This window comes from Amblyomma maculatum, chromosome 4, assembly GCF_055883805.1.
Source record: "Amblyomma maculatum isolate TAMU_Amacu chromosome 4, ASM5588380v1, whole genome shotgun sequence".
Taxonomy (NCBI): Eukaryota; Metazoa; Arthropoda; class Arachnida; order Ixodida; family Ixodidae; genus Amblyomma; species Amblyomma maculatum.
Window position 1 is genome coordinate 131,299,403 of NC_139347.1, and position 17,365 is coordinate 131,316,767.

Here is a 17,365-nt window from a genome sequence, read left to right on the forward strand (position 1 = left end):
TAGTGCGGAAGTGTCTGTGGGTGGTGCAATTTTTCAAGCCGAACTCGTCGTCGTACCCCACTCTACGCATGACATCATTTTAGGAATAGACGTTTTGAAGTCTTGTGGCGCTACCGTGGGCTGCCGAAGTGAAGAGGTTCATTTCGACGGCTCGCATCTGCCGACGCTTTTTGAAAGCGGCCGTAATGAAGAAGCAGTTTTTAGTATCACCGGAGACCCAGTAGTTCCACACTTGTCTGCCATGCTCGTCCCCGTGTCCGTTCCACTTCTTGAGCAGGTTTCATTCCAGGCCGTGGTGCACCTAGTTCACTCAGCATGCCTGAATAAAAATGTTATTATTCTCCGTGCATCACGGTAATGCCTCGTTATGGACAATCAATCCATCGTCCGAGCCCGCAGTTTTACCCACCATATTGAAGCTTGCCTCCTGTGGATCCGATGCGCTCCACGTTGTTGTTGTTTTGGTCACAGATGCTACGAGTGCCACCGTACCTCCGGCTGTTGATGAAACTTCGAGCTGCCACATCATCAGCGCCGATCTCAGCTCACCTCAACGCCGTGCCCTTGTGGATATTCTACCCTTTTCGCCTATGTTTGACTTTTTTCAAACAGATGGACCAACCTCTTTCCCTACACCTCGGACACATCATACCATCGACACTGGTTCGGCTCGTCCCATACGTCAAAAATCACATCGCGTGTCCCCCTTCTGAGCGCAAAGTCATTCATGAGCAAGTGGAGGACATGCTACGAAAGAGGGTGATACAAGTGTCATCTAGCCCTTGCACAGCCCCTATTATTCTCGTGCGCAAGAAAGACGGTTCGTGGCGATTCTGCGTCTATTACCGGCGTCTAAATTCTGTTACGAAAAAGGATGTCTATCTTCTTCCTCGCAAGACAACGCCCTCGACTGCCTCTCTGGTGCATCTTATTTTTCTTGTCTTGATCTCAGATCTGGCTACTGGCAAATTCCAATGGATCCTGCGGATAAGAAAAAAACAGCCTTTGTAACGCCAGACGGCCTGTATGAGTTTAATGTTATGCCATTCAGGCTGTGCAATGTGCCTGCCACATTTGAACGATTTATGGACACAGTTATGCGTGGCTTAAAATGGGACATTTGTCTTTGCTGTCTGGACCATGTCGTCATATTTGGGAAGTCCTTCCAAGAACACAATGACCGTCTAGTACGTATTTTGAATTGTCTGCACAATGCTGCCCTAATTCTAAACTCGAAAAAGTGCCGCTTTGGAGAGCGCCAAGCGCTGGTGCTAGGACACCTTGTCAATGGCGATGGTGTAATGCCAGACCCAAAGAAAACTGCCGCTGTTGAGTCTTTTAAACCCCCGAAGACAGTGAAGGTGTTGCGCAGTTTTATAGGGTTGTGTTGTTATTTTAGACGCCTTATACATCGCTTTGCTGACGTTGCTTACCTATTGACGTGCCTTCTCCACAAAAACTGTACTTTTGACTAGACACCAGACTGCGACGCGTCATTCCGTCAACTGAAGTTTGTTTTCTTATCGAAACCCATCCTACGTCACTTCGATCCTACTGCAATGCCAAAAGTACACACGGACGCTAGTGGAATCGGTCTCGGTGCAGTCCTTGTCCAACGGCACGATGGACGAGAGCATGTTATCGTCTACACAAGTCGTACCTTGAGCAAACCGGAGCGAAACTACACACTCACCGAACAGGAATGCCTGGCTGTCGTTTTCGCTGTGCCACGTTTCCGTTAATATTTGTATGGACGGTCCTTTATTAAAGTAACTGACCATCATTCACTCTGTTGACTGTGCAACCTTCGAGACCCATGTGGTCGCCTCGCATGCTGGGCCCTCCGGTTACAGGAATATGACTTTGCCGTGGTGCACAAAAGCGGGAGGCGTCATGCAGATGCAGAATGTCTTTCTAGGATGCCAATGGCCACGACTGAATCTGACAGCGACGATTTCGACAATTACATATCGACCCTCGAGGCAGCGTTCCCCGACAGGAATGTTTTAAAAAGAGAACAGCAAAGGGATAGCAGTCTGCAGCCTCTCTTTGCCGCCTCCCAAGCCAGCGCAGCTAAAAGCCGTTTTTGTGTGCGTGATGGCCTCCTATGGAAAAAGATTTATTCGCTTGTCGGCCAGCGATACCTACTCGTTGTTCCCAAGACGCTTTGCATGGACGTATTGCGTGTCATGCATGATGATCCAACTGCTAGGCATTTGGGATCAGTTATAACACTCCACCGTGCTCAAGAAAGATTTTACTTGCCCAGAATGCGCTCGACTATTGAACAATACGTTGCCAGTTGCAAGCAGTGTCGACGCCACAAACGCCCCACTGCAACTCCATCTGGCTTGCTGCATCCTGTGAAGACCCCGACAGCTCCGTTTGATCAAGTAGGCCTTGACCTCGTACGCCGTAACTTCCAGACGCTCGACGCCATAGCATCCCCAGACACACGGCTTGACTGAGCGCGTAAACAGAACGCTTATAAACATTCTAGCTATGTATGTGGATGCAGGGCATAAGAACTGGAACACTATACTACCCTTCAACACGTATGCGTTCTATACCGCCACGCATGAGACGACTGGGTACGTCAGTACCTGCTGTATGTCAGACCGCAACACTACCCCCTGGATACTATCCTGCCCTTCTCAAGCCATGAAGATCCCTGCCTACCTGAGGTCCTCTGTCTCGCCGAAGAAGCCCGGAGAATCGCCCGCTTACGGTCTGGTGCTTCACAAGAACGTTCCAAAGCACGGTACGATGCCAGTCACCGGCGTGTAACGCACTCCATAGGTGATTTAGTCTGGCTGTGGCGTCCAATTCGGCGCCGCGGCCTACATAAAAAACTCTTGGCACACTATGACGGCCCATATGTGATTGTCAAACGCATCAGGGATTTAACGTATACAATAGCCCGCCTGACAGCATCGGGTCGTCGGTCTGCTAAAACCGAACTATGTCATGTTGCCCGCTTGAAGCCGTGTCAGCCTCGCACGACTCACGAACACGCCCAGAGGGCTTCGTCTGAGTAGGGGGGAAATGTTACGCTACTGACGACGATGAAGGATTGTGATGTTGTGGCAGAAGAGGAGGAAGAAGCGTTGGTTTCTGGTGGCGAGTAGGCTTCATCTTGTCCCGCTATATCAGCACTGTAAATAAACACCCCTGCCTATTACACCGTAACAATATGTTTACTAACCGGTTTAAACATGTGAGCGTGCACCAGCGCCACCCTCATCCCTTGCGGTGGATGTGAAATATCCTGTTATACCGCGAGTGTCACGTCCTCAAGTCTAATGTGCGTGGAACAAAGTCGGTTATTTCGAATCTGATATGAGAACACGTTTATATGAACAGATAAGGGTTAATACTGGCAAGCGATAGATCGACATCGAGATCGACATCGAGCTACTGACAACATATGCGGATCACGAGAGAAATACAGCTAGACGGTTAGGAATTGAGTGGAGCGCATACGATAGATACTCTGCTACACTAAAGAGCAGTTCTGCAATAATCATGGAAATACTGGGTTAACTGGTGTAATGTCCCAATAGCGTTAAAGGCATCGTTCATCAGAAAACCTAAAATAAATAGCAGCTTGGGCTTGTTGGTGTTCTATCCTGAAGTACCAGCGTGAAATGTGGATGGGAGCACAAGACGAGAGCACAAGACGAGAAGACGAGAACACGTCTTGGCATGTTCTCCCGTCCACATTTTGCGCTGTTAACTCGAGTCCAAAGATCCGCCACTGGCGCTGCCGACGATTTCAGCGGGGCCTTGTGTGTGAGAGATCACGGTCATGGCTCTAGCAGGCGTCAGCTGCCAGTTGACAGACGGACACTGATAGGTTGTAAGCTGTCGCAAAGTGGCATTACCAAGGGAGCTCGACGATTCTGTAGGAGCTGTGAACTTAAGCTTCTACTATACAGAGCAGAATCTAACCATTCAGGAGGGTTCCCTTCTGAGTTAGACATATCGATCCTAGGCCTCGAAAGCATGCGCGCAAGAGTAGTAAAGGAGAGCATTATGTCATGTGATCTTTGACCTAATGATGGTCAAGATAACTGACACTCAAACTGATGGGATAGTCATTCATGAACTTGCTATCTGAATTTACGCCAACGAGGCTCCACGAGAGAAGTCGCAGACAGGAGCCGCAGACAGCAGCCACTAATGCTCTAGTACAATATCTGTAAATGCGGAACACAGTTGCCTGGAGTCAAGGTTTTAGAAGGTATTTTTCTATTGGACAGAACTTTGTTCCTAACGTGAAATATTTAATTAAAATCGGGAAAACGCACCTAGTTATCTGCAAAACTGATACATGTAACGTTAAGAAACACGAAGATAAATGTTAGAGTTAGGGACGAAAATGGTATTTGAAATCTTTAGTCGAATTCAGAAAGGAGGAATGGGCACTAACGGCACATGTACCACGAAATTAATACAGCGGGTGGTGGTTGCTACCAGCACCACAGTAGGCGAAGTTTGGAAGCCGAGCTCGTGCGCTCGGGGCCGAGGGAACAGCTGAGGCTCTTACACGGCAGCAGGTCGATAGCAGGCTCCGCTGGCTGAGCAGCCAGGAACCCAAGGTGACATCAGTAAAGCGAGCCGGCCTCAACCCGTCTCATCCTTCTACAAAGTATCAGACTGAATTCCTGGACGAGGAATTGTAGAAGGATGCTGCCCTTAGAAATGGCACTAGCCATAGAAATGTTTAAACTATGGGCTCCAGCGGCATATATAAATTTTAATCCGAGATATAATAAAGTCTATTTCTTTTGTACTCCCTATCCGATGCGGATAGGCCTCATGTTGTTCCCAACTATGAGGGTAGCAAACATTCCAGCTGGAAAATTGGAAATTTGCTTCTTCTCTTCTTTGTACAAAAACCTTTCAAAGAATTGAGATCGGGGCGAGAGGTATTTTCAGAGCTATATTTTAGTTATTTCATTCATTTCCCTTGTGTCATTTCGATATTCTTTACAGGAGTCGTAGCATTCGTTTGGTTTTTTACGGCTTTCGTGGACTGTGTGACTGGTCTTTGTTCAGAGTGTCTCAAAGAAATTCAAAGAATTTTTTAATGTCCTTCTCAAAGATTTGTAAAATCATTGAGGAAAAAGTAATTTCATCATTCTACAGAATAATGACAATTTATTGAATTCGATGCTGGCTATATATATAGGGGGCAACATCGACTCTCTATGACGCTGATGCATATAGGAGTATTTTAGTAATATTAGCCTTGCCGCCCTGCCAACATACATTTGGCTGGTTTCCTACTCCTTGAGTTTTAAACCGAATTTCGATCACATTGGTAAACTTAAAGGCTTTTTCAGGCACAAAGTCTTCTACAACAGGTCGCACGAGACAGGCTGACAGAGACACGAACTCAGAAATTGTTCATTAAACACAGAGAAAGTGCATGTACGCGAATGTTGATCCAAATGGGACCTCCAATCAAAAGTCAGCACGTTTTAATTCAGCGGATCTTTAGGTGCCGAGATATTTTTTGCAGTTTAGAAGGCGGAAATCAGCGTTAATCTATTTATAGGCTCTAGAGGTTTCTGACATATAATAGTTTTGCAACTCAGCTGCAGCAAAAACAAACGATAAACGTATTTTGCATCCATGAAGAGTACGCAGCGTTTAACACCGTCAGAGCGCTATCTCTAGTTGGGAACAGTTAAATTTCAGCACTCTGGCGTACTTTTCCTGAATACTAGTACCGCGCTAACGCCAAGCTAAAACTCTCTCTTAACGCTATCGCGTCAGAGGTGATGCTTAGCTTTCAAATTTTAGCACGAAAGCTCCCATCTGGCTAGGACTGTGCTCAAGTTTGTGTGATGACAAAAGCAATATTACTGGTAGACCTGTGTGACATAACGGGAGAACGTGACATAGTGTATCGAACCAGGGATGCCCAATTAGGCTTCCCAATTCAAATGGGAGGGGGCAGTCAGCACGCTGCTTGCCAGCATCGGATTCAGATTCAACAAATGTTGCGCAAGGCCAACCATGAACATTCTTATGGATTCGATAAATGGAACTTATATCCGTGCGTGGTCTCTCCCATATTGCAATAGCTTACACGACTGCATGTGAACAGCATCCTTTTTAATGCAGTAATTCAGCGATACATTTCGAAGCCTATAAGCATTGAAGAGCTTTGGCTGCTAAAACGTCAGACCAGATATAAGCGAGACTCGCTGCTCTCGGGCACCGAATACATGCTAGAAAACAAACATAAGTTACAGCGGTATTACCTACATCGGTGGAGATACGCGATACAATAGACCCAGACGATTGCCGGCAGTTCGTGCTTAGGCGACTGCCCACACAATATGTCTGCCGCAATGATTTCGCACGCTGAACTGTAGCTGGCCAATGCTATGCCACACACTGTGCTCTTTTAGGGCTGTTGAGTATGAGGCTGATAAAATTTCATTGAGGATAAGGGTGGTAGATAGTGGCAAGTTCGCTAATGGGCCGCATGCTGTGGAGACCTTTGGCGACGCCGCCAATTCGGCGGCCATGGACCGACGTTAATAGGGGTCCGGAAAGATTTTCCATAGACGATTCTGGACTCTGCATGTCCAGATAATACGGTCAAAGCCAGAGGTGGGCAACCTCATGAGGTCGAAACCTCATGAGGTCAACCTCAACCTCAAAATGACCTCAACCTCACGGAGTGAGGTGAGGTTGAGGTGAGGTCAGCAACACCTGAAATATTTTTGAGTGAGGTCAGCAAATGAGACCTCAACCTCATGCGTGAGTTTGAGGTTGAGTGAGGTCGTAACTTAGTGAGGTCGGCTTGTGAGGTCGAAATTATTGTTTCCCACAGCGATAAAATAGCCGGCAAAACACCTTTCATAATGCCTGTCGTGTACACTCTTTTGGCTACCAACGCGCACATAACGAAAAGTTTGCGTCTGTGCGTTTGCGTTTGACACGAAAAAAAAGAGGGGGGGGGGGCGTGGCGTAAAGTGCAACGCGGCAAACGAGTGGGGTCGGACGACGGCTGCAAACTCGAAAGAAGGTGAAACAAGATCCCGCCACCATTCCGAGCGAGTTTGAGAAGTAAAGAAAGTCTGCGCAAACTCGAAGGGTTTCCAGACCTACGTGGGTGTGTCGGCTTCTCGAAAAAAAAAGCTAGAATAGTAGAAAAGAGGGAAGCGCAAGACCCAGCAACCAAGGAATTGCTTGGGGAGGATGGCACTAGAGAGGAGGTTTCAGAGAGGCACATGGAAAGAACAAGGATGCAGAAGAGACGAGAGATAAATGGCTTGACGAGAAGTCACCCCACGAAGACTGTATTTTAGTAAATAAAATCTGCTTTTGCTATTGCATATGGTACGAGTTAAAACGAAAGAAAGCAATAGGACGGTAGATCGTAGTTGTATCATTGCAATCCACTCTTTTATTATTATTATTATTATTACTATTATTATTATTATTATTATTATCCTTATTAGTCACTAGACATTAAATTAACCCTTACATAAAAAGATAAATTTAATATGCCCTTCTCTAAGATTCATTGAAGAACAGACAGGTGACTGACGACTGCTTGCAGTCATTCCTTTCTCATACCCTACGTGAGCTTGCGCCTTTTTCATTTACATGTTTGTTTATCGAGGGCCTCCCCTCCGTTTTACAGCTTGCAGCCAAAGTGGCGGGCGCGCCTTTTGTTCGTAAGCTGGCTTCTGCTCTTTTGGCTCCGCAGCCGGGGTCCGATCTCAACTAGCGGACAAAGCGCGGACCCGGGAACCCCTCGGCATTTCTTGGAAAGTAAGCCACTGCACATACGCGTGCCTCTGGGAGTTTGTGAGTTTTAGGTATTTTTAAGTGCGTTTCTGTCAACGGGGCCCAGAGTTACAAGGACAGTGGCAGTGTGGGCGAGAGAGCAAGACGTGTGCGCGGTGCTCAAGCGTGTGAATGCGCGAGTGAAGATCTGCGTCTCCTCTTCTCTTTTTCAGTACACTTGCACCACCCCTATTTTTCCTCACTTCTTATTTTCGTTTTGTGTGGTCACTTACCAGTGCCCCCTCTCGCATTTGTGCACCCGCGTTTACTCACAACCGGCCGCTTTTCTGCGGTACGGCCAATCGTCACCCCCCCCCCCTCCGCCTAAGAAAAAAAGGAAAAAAAAAATCAGAAGAGACAATTCTCAGATTCTTCCTCTCGCAACATTCTTTTTTTTTTGCTTCTTTAGCTTTTGGTTGTGCGCTATACCTCCGACTGGCGTATTCCTGTTGGTCTAAAGAAATATAGACAGGCCCTTCTCGCTTCTCGGAACACCGCGGCGGCTGCGCGGACCTCTGTCGCTTGTGACCATGCAGGCATCTTATCGTTTCGCGGGAGGGACACGCTAGTCAGTGTTCAAACTCTGCTCTTCCTCCGTGTAGACGCGTTGCCACCCTGCTCAACGTTTATAGATACTTAACGTTGACCCTGCTCACCACCCGCTAGTCTTCCTCTCTTGACGGATATTGTGCAGTCGAAGAAAAACGAAACAACTCCAGTAGCATGGGTTACGTGTTCGCGCTTCATTCTCCCAGTGGGAGTGGCTCTCTCGTCGCGAATGGAAGCTGATGTCTCAGCCCCACGTTCTCATCGACACCAATCGTTCCTGGAACGTCTGCTTGGAAGTCGCCCCTAAACGGCGTCGGTGAGTCGCCCGAAATTGGCAAAAAAAGGCAGCATCTAAACAACATGCTGTGTTCTTCGCCATTTACCGTGGCCGTCTTTTTCAAGCGAAGACACGCAGCCATGCCGTGGTCGGCGACTTGCTATAATTTATGACGGACGTTTCCGCCCTTTCCAGCTGAGGTCTGCCCTTCTTCTTCGAGGTCTATCGCATTGTTGCGTTCGGCGTCGAGGGTGCATGACATGGTTGCGGTTATGGCAGGTGTGGTTATGGCAGATATAGCGAAAAAATCTAAATATACCGACGATAATGTGTGCGCGCAGTTGTCGAATTGACAAAGACACCGAAGGCCATTTTCGTTACAATAGCCACGCAAAAGAAACGAAAGGCACTGTAAACTTGGAATGCATTCACTGCGACAAGAAACTCTGTGGACAAGGAAACCAGCTTTTGAGCTTCTCTCGGCATCTCAAGGTAATGTGCGAATTATCCCTAATCCAACGTATTATTTCTTTAACTTACATCAATAATAAAAGGAATGTTTTGGGGCTGCAAATTCACCGTTAATTATAAGTAGAAGGGAGAGAATCTTTCCAATAATTTGTCACGGCGTTTGTTCTATACAGCACAACCCACTCGTCAGGACTATCGAAAGTAGCGCAATGTCAAAAGTCAAGCACGCTTTACCTTTTCGTGACTAAGCGTCTCTGCATATGGCAACATTTTGTTCTGTCCGCCTCTTGTGATAAGTCCCACGTCAGAATCCAATTTGATAAAAGAATGTTATGGTACTACAACTTCCATATATACGTAAGTGGTCGATATACTTTTTGTTTTTGTAACAGAGACGTAACACTGAAGAAACATTAGATTGCTTGTGATTTTGTCATCCGATTCATTTCAAATCGCAAAAAAATGTCTTCACCAAGAAATTATGACTTGCTTGTCATGAGGAAACACTATTTGACGGTCACAGATATCTGCGACGTTTCACTGCAGACCTAGGGGGCTCGCATCCAGCAGCGCCAACGACACACAAGCATTACAGCGGGAATTAGGTCGAAAGTCACCATATCAAAACAAATAAAAATAAAATTTGAGGAGTTGAAACTGACCAATTACACTGCCGTTATTAGGTCAGCCTACTATGAATCAGTAGCCCCGCTGGCAAATGTTCATTTCAGTTTTTTTACTTTGCAAGTAAGCCTCATCATATTCAATGTTGTTTAACATTTATGTCGTCATTCTGGCGTGTCACCGCACAGGACTTGGGCCATGACGTTTTATAGTTAGGGCTCTCACGTGAAAAACCTTTGCTTTTTTTCTTTTTTTTTTTGAGGTCGAGCGACCGACCTCAAACTAACAGTTTGAGTTTGAGGTGAGGTTGAGTGAGGTCGGTGGTGGCATCAGAAAAATTGAGGTGAGGTCACCTGGTCAAACCTCAACCTCAAAGCGTGAGGTTGAGGTTGAGTGAGGTCGAGAAATTTTTATTGAGGTTGAGGTGAGGTTGCACTTTTTGAGATCAAATGCCCACCTCTGGAAGCTGTCTTTCTGGCGAGAAATGCGGCACAACAGATTCATAGCCTCATTTATAGAAGAGAAAGCTTTAATAGCCTCGCCAAGATAAGGTCACCGGCGCTGGGATTGTGACGTCAATTGCAGCGCACCGCTCGCTCCGTTGCTACCTTGAACAGAACATGCTTTTTCTTCACATACCAGGCAAGGTTTATACGTACCGGTATATTTCCACTAACTTACAGCGGTGACTGACACAAATCCGCACAACCTTCCGGATCCCGGCCCTTCCACCCCAGCACCACGGCTGCCCAAATGGCTCGCCTCCTGAGATCTCCGCCTTTAATATTCACTCCATGCCTTTGTGTCTAGACTATTCTTTGGTGTTATCGAGCTTCACAGACAGCCATGGAGGAGTTGTGTTCCGGAAGCAGTGCTTCGGCTACGTTTCCTGGACGATCACAGACAGCCGTCGAGCAGTGTGCAACCAAGGTTAGCAGACCTTGCGTTTTGTAAACTAGAATATCTGTATAATAAAACCTGACTTAGCGACAAAAATAGCTTTACCTTGCATAAGGGGCTTAGCTGACAAACTTCATCTGAATTAAATAATTTGCCGGAATTCCTAGCTGATATTAAGGACTCCGTCATATTTTAAAATACATTAAAGAACGGTAACCTGTTCCTAAATGACATCATTGATCTTCACTTTATATTACTCAGCTCCATTTACCTCCCCTTTTTATCAATTTGTTGTTTATCGATGACATTTAGATTTCGCGTTTTATTTCTATCTATAGTGAATGCAATGTTTCGTACATTTAGTTTTGTACGTTTACCAAACTATCTTTCAAATTTTACTTCTGACATTATTCAATGCCTTTTTTTCCTGTTTTCGTTCTCCGTTCGCCTCTGTTATGTGTTTTACCTTGAGGGTACTAGAAATAATATAGAAATAACTAGCCTCAACAATGCTGTTTTTTGTTTATATGAGATTATAACCCAAAAACGGCATTCTAGCTCGTTATCGAAATTTCTTACATTATATAGCTAAATTCCACAGTAAATGAATTGTTCTCGCCAAATATATGTACCAATAATCTCTTTCACCAGGAAAACGTTTACGTTTGTACATCGAGTCTGTGTATATATTCATCATCATCATCATCATCATCAGCCTGATTATACCCACTGCAGGGCGAAGGCCTCTAGCATATTTCTCCACTTAACCCGGTTCTGTGCTAGCTGCCTCCATTTGACCCCTGCGAACTTCTTAACCTCATCCGCCCACCTAACTTTCTGCCGCCCCCTGCTACGCTTTCCTTCCCTCGGAATCCAGTTTGTTACCCTCAGCGACATTGGTTATCCTCTCTTCGCACTACATGTCCTGCCCATGTCCATTTCTTCTTCTTAATTTCTACTAGAATCTCGGTAACTTGAGTCATTTCTCTGACCCACTCTGCACGCTTTCTATCTCTTAATGTTACCCCTACCATTTTTCGTTCCATAGCCCTCTGGGTTGTCCTCAACTTAAGTATAACTCTCTTGGTTAGCCTCCACGTCTCAGCCCCATAGGTGAGTACAGGCAAGATGCAACTGTTGTATACTTTCCTCTTGAGCGATACCGGTAAGCTGCTAGTCATTATCTGCGAGTGCTTGCCAAATGCGCTCCATCCCAATCTTATTCTTCTTGTTATTTTCTTTTCATGGTCCAGATCTGCGGTTACTACCTGTCCTAAGTAGACATATTCGCCTACTACTTCCAGTATTTCGCTACCTAATGTAAACTGCTGTTCCTTCCCGAGGCTGTTGAGCATTACTTTAGTCTTCTGCATATTGATTTTCAGGCCTACCTTTCTACTTTTTCTGTCTAGGTCATCAATCATTATTTGCAGTTCATCCCCCGAGTTGCTTAGCAAGGCAATGTCATCAGCAAATCGCAGATTACTGAGGTATTCTCCATCTACCCTCATCCCTAACGGCTCCCATTCCAAATCTCTGAATACTTCCTCTAAACAAGCTGTGAATAGTACCGAGGAGATTGTGTCTCCTTGCCTAACACCTTTCTTTATGGGAATTTTGTTAATTCTTTATGCAGAACTATGGTTGCTGTGCAGCCACTATATATATCTTCCAGCACTTTCACGTACGGCTCGTCTGCCCCCTGATTTCGCAATGCCTCCATCACCGCCGAGGTTTCAACTGAGTCAAATTCTTTTTTCGTAATCAATGAATGCTATGTATAAGGGCTGGTTATATTCCGAGCATTTTTCTGTCACCTGATTGATGGTATGGATATGATCGATAGTAGAGTACCGTTTCCGAAAATCTGCTTGATCCTTTGCTTGATTGCAGTCTAAGGTTGTCCGGATTCTATTAGCGATTACCTTAGTAAATACCTTATACGTAACAGACATTAAGCTGATTGGTCTGTAATTTTTAAGGTCCTTAGAGTCCCTTTTCTTGTGAATGAGGATAATGTTTGCATTCTTCCATGGTTCGGGTACCGTCGATGACACCAGACACTGCGTATACAGGGTGGCCAGTTTTTCTAGCACGATATCCCCCCGTCCTTCAGCAAATATGTAGTTATCTGATCCTCTCCCGCTGATTTCCCCCTTTTCATAGTTTCTAGTGCTTTCTTGACCTCGTCCTTCGTCACTGGTGGAACGTCTGACTGCTTTTACCTACCGCCAATCTCATTACGGTCCTGACTGCTTTGGCTACTGTAGAGATCTGTATAGAACTCTTCGGCTACTTTATCTTTTCGATATTAGTGATGACGTTGCCAGCCTTGTCCCTTATCGCATACATCTGGCTTTTGCCTATGCCCAATTTCTTCATTACCGCTTTAAGGCTTCCCCCGTTCTTTACAGCATGCTCGATTTTCTCCATGTTATACTTCCTTATATCAGCCACCTTGCGCTTATTGATTAGCTTTGATATCTCGGCCAATTCGAACTGGTCAGTTGGATTGGAAGCTTTCATACTCTGGCGTTTCTTAATCAAGTCTTTCGTCTCCTTAGACAGCTTACCGGTATCCTCTCTAACTATCCTACCGCCTACTTCTACCGCGCACTCAGTAATGATATCTCTAAAATTATTGTTCCTTGCCTCTAGGGTAATGTCGCCATCCTCAGTTAGAGCTGAATATCTATTCTGTAGCGAGATCCTGAACTCTTCTGCCCTCCCCCTCATCGCTAATTCGTTGATGGGTTTCTTTCTTACTAATCTGTTGCGTTCCTTCTTCAGATTTAGGCTAATTCGGGACCTCACCATCCTGTGGTCACTGCCTCGCACTTTGCCGATTACCTCTACATCTTGCATAATGGCGGGGGTTGAGCACATTATGAAGTCGATTTCATTTTTAGTCTCTCCGTTAGGACTCTTCCATGTCCATTTCCGGTTCTTCCGTTTGCTGAAGAAGGTATTCATGATTCGTAAGTTATTGCGCTCTGCTAGCTCAACTAATAACTCCCCCCTGCTATTCCTAGAACCAATGCCATAGTCACCTACTGCCTTGTCTCCTGCCTGTTTTTTCCCTACCTTGGCATTGAAGTCGCCCATTAGTACAGTATACTGCGTCTTTACTTTTCGCATTGCCGATTCTACATCTTCATAGACGCTTTCAACTGCCTGGTCATCATAACTACATGTAAGTGCATAGGCCTGTACAACCTTCAGTTTATACCGCTTATTAAGCCTAATTACGATGCCTGCAACCCTCTCATTAATACTATAGAATTCATCTATATTACCCGCTATATACTTATTGACAAGGAAACCTACTCCTAGTTGTCGCCTCTCTGGTAAACCTCGATAACACAGTACATGCCCATCCTTCAGTACAGTATATCCCTCATTCAGCCTCCTAACCTCACTAAGCCTTATGACATCCCATTTCATGCCCTCTAGTTCCTCTAACAGCACTGCTAAACTAGCTTCACTAGCTAGGGTTCTATCATTAAACGTTGCCAGGGTCAGTTTCCAATGGCGGCCTGTCCAGCGGAGCCAGGCTTTCTTAGCACCCCCTGGTGCGTCACAGGTCTGACCGCCGCCGTGGTCAGTTGTTCCGCAGCCGCTGGTGACTGAGGGCCGGGGTTTTATGGAGCTTATCATAGGAGGTTGCGGCCAATTACTGCACCAGGGTGGCCAACTCCTGTTCTGGTGAGGGAGTGCGTTGCCGGAGGTGTTCACCGGCATCAGGTCGTACCCCAAACCTGTGTATGCAATTCCAACGACACGCGAATTTTTTTTTTTTATTATCAAGGTTAATAACAAGGGGCCACTCAAACTTGGCTTGTGCATTCATGTAAAGATGGCGAGCTTCTTCTTCCTCACACTTCAGTTTTCCTCTCCTTAGTGCTGCCTGGCATTTTTTTCTTCGCAGCCGAAGCACCCTAGGCTGTAAGTCAGAGTCTTGAGGGTGGCAGAACTTCATCTTTGCGACATGGGCAAATTGTGTTTTCCGAGAGGGGGTCCTTGGGAAGGTCGGCGAGACACCAAATAATTCAAGTCATTAATCCAAGTGAGCACAATAAATGGGCCTCCGTAGTGCGACATCAGCTACCGGAACAAACCACGCTTGCGGATAGGCGTCCAGAGCCACACTCTCTTCGAGGAAGTATCAGACATCCTGGTACCGACGATCGTAGAGCTGCTTAGAGCGGTCCTACGAGGCCAAAGTGTGCAATGGTGCGAGCCGACAAGCCCCTTCTGGGTGGCAGATGATGCTGGAAACAAACAGAAGGCTCGGTGTCCAAAGCGAACGGTAAGATGTCAATAAAAACTCTTGGCGGGCGGGCATAAATATTATATTGCCTCATGCCTCGAGGTGGTATAGGCGTATGTAATGAAGAGTAGCACGTCATGCCTGTTCTTATGACGAGAGTGGACATATATTGCAAGCATGTTTTTCAGTGTAGAGTGACGGAATTGGCAAGAACAAAAGCGCCGAAGTTTTTCTACAATATACCGTAAACTGACGGTCACAGTAACAAATATTGACACGAGGCGGTCCATGAGGGAGGACGGCACGTGAAGAAGAAAGAGACGTCGGAGGTGGTGGCGGAAGGAATGGCGGCCGTTTCACCGCGTCAGATGATCAACGCATATGATGACACAGCGATCACCTTTGGACGAGCGGGGAAAAGGGCCAATGAGGTTAGCCCCCACTGTCTAATATGATGCGTGGGGCCGGCGCTGTCAACGGATGTAGGCGGCCCGGCGGAGAAGCTCTGGGAAGCTTGAACCGCTTGGACTGATTACTGGAGGCGACATACCGCTGAGTAGTTCGACGCATATTTAGTCCGTAAAACTGTTCCTTAATACGAATAAAGGTCCTGTCAAACCCAAAGTGCTCAATTGTCACGTGATCAAGCATCCTGTGTAGAACAGAGGTGTAGAGTCTAGCCGGAACGACGAGCAGAAGCGCACACCGCCAGACAAATACCTTTTTTTCGGTAAAGCAAACCATTGCCATTGCGGAAAAAAATTCGCAGATGCCGGATCACGAGCTTTATCAAAGAGCGGTACAGGATATGATCTTTCCGCTGTTCTCGCTAGACAAAGGCAAGGTCCGGGTATTGTGAGGAAACGGCGGCAAAATAGTCGGGAAAGTTGTCTTCGCAAAGAGTATTCGCCATGGGCAGTTGCTTCAGGCAGTCAGCGTCCGCGTGTTACCGGCTACGTTTTTACGACACAGTGCAGTCCTGAAGTCGCAATGCCCAGAGCACCAACAGACCGCAGGGATCACGCAGTTTCACCTTCCAGCAAAGAGAATGATCATACGTCGTGACTGTGAAGGCACATCTACAATGGCAAGAGCGAGACCGCTGCATGCCGAAAACAAAAGCAAGACACTCTTGCTCTGATACGGTATGATTGCATTTAGACTTGCTGAGGGCGCGACTTGCGTAGGTAACAACTTGTTGACTCCCTCTATGACGTTTCATGAGCTCAGCACCCACGCCGATGCTGCTGACGTCAGCGTGGAGTTGAGAAGGAGTTGTCGGGCTAAAATGACGAAGTATGGACCGCGAGGTAAGAGCAAACTTGAGCTGGCGAAACGTAGAATCCCATTCGAGAGACCATTTGAAAGGAATATCTTTCAGCAAGAGGCATGTGAGCAGCTAGGCTACGTCAGTACACTCGGGGATGAACTGCCTAAAGTAAGAGCAAAGTCCCAAGAAACTCCAGAGTGCTTTCATAGACTTGGACTCTTTGACGCTGTTGACAGCTTTAATCATCTGTCGGTCAGGCCTAACAATGCCTTTGTTACACAGATGCCCATGCACAACAAATTGACGTTTTCCAAAGCGGCACTTAGAGTTCAGCACGATACCGGCTTTCTCCGTGCACTTAATTACAACAGCTAAACGGCTGTTATGCTTCAGCCAACGTCTTGCCGAAAATCACTACGTCGTCCAGTCCGCTTGAGGCTAAGCAAAACGCGTTTCCAAAATATTTTAAAGGTAGCTGGAGCTTTGCGTAGGCCGAAAGGCAATTCATATAACCCATTTGGAGTCCCGAACGCAGGCTTCTCGTTGTCTTTCGGATGCATCTGGATCTGCCATTATCCGGACCTTAAATGAACAGTGGAAAAGTAGGAAGCTGAATGTAGGCAGTCAATGGCATCATCAATGTGCGGGAGCACGAAAACATCCCTCTTAGTGAGTATTCAGGCGGCGTTTGTCGACACCAAATCACCATGGGCCATCCCTTTCACGATAATCACTGGGGCGGCCCACGGGCTCGATTATTCCAGAATAATTTCTTGTTGTACCCCCTGATAGTTATAAATCCTTCTTTCCTAGATAAATCCCTATCGTTCACCTGGCCGTAAATTATCTTACATTATGAGAGTGAGACAGGTATGGCGTCTGTCTAATCGGGTGCACAGACCCGGTTTCAATTATGTGTTGAGTGTAGGAAGGTGGAATCGGTGGTGGCTGATCTCGAGTGAAGTCGACCACGACCACATGTTTCCAAAGAACTTCCATCAATATCTATAGGTCGTTCGTGGGTAGTGATATTTTATAATGGACAGGAATAGGAAATCGGTCGGATAGGAACGTCTAGTCGGATGAGCAACGCCGTCACTGAACGCGGCAATCGGGAGAGAAAGGTATCCTTCAAATTCGGCGAGTTTCAAACCGCGCGGCAATACGGCAGGTTTGTTGGAATGATTGA